This window comes from Palaemon carinicauda, chromosome 18, assembly GCF_036898095.1.
Source record: "Palaemon carinicauda isolate YSFRI2023 chromosome 18, ASM3689809v2, whole genome shotgun sequence".
Classification (NCBI taxonomy): domain Eukaryota; kingdom Metazoa; phylum Arthropoda; class Malacostraca; order Decapoda; family Palaemonidae; genus Palaemon; species Palaemon carinicauda.
This window is the reverse complement of record NC_090742.1, coordinates 20,478,789-20,479,360: the sequence shown is the minus strand read 5'-3', so window position 1 is coordinate 20,479,360 and position 572 is coordinate 20,478,789.

The following is a 572-nucleotide window of genomic DNA, read 5'->3' as shown; positions in this document are numbered from 1 at the left end:
TATTTGGAGAAGCAGGAGGCCTATCACCTTTGGAAGGGTAACAGATCAGATTTGACCTGGAACAACTATACTCAGCTTCGAGCTTTTGCTCAGAGAGTTTATGCCTCAACTGAAAAGGAGTACAATTTAATCATAAAAGAAACCCTCTCTGGTACAACTCAGGAACATAAATGGTGGTCTACCCTTAAATCTGCACTCTTTGGTGTAGATGCAGCAGTTCCTCCTTTACTTAAACCAGATGGCTCAGTCACTCACTGTCCAAAGGAAAAGGCAACCCTTTTGGCTGATGTTTTTGACAGTAAACAGAGTAATGAAAAACTTGAACTTCCTCATTCCTGTTTTCCTGAGGCTAAACTAACTAGTTTAGCTTTTCGATCTCGTGAGATTAAAGCTCTGTTAATGGACCTTGATGCTTATGGAGGTGTAGACCCAAATGGTATTTTTCCTTTGTTTTTTATAAAGACCGCAGATTTCTTAGCTCCAAAGTTATCTGTTATTTTGCGCAAGTTAGCAAGAAGAGGAGCTTTTAGCACTTGTTGGAGAATTGGTAATGTTACTCCTCTATGTAAATG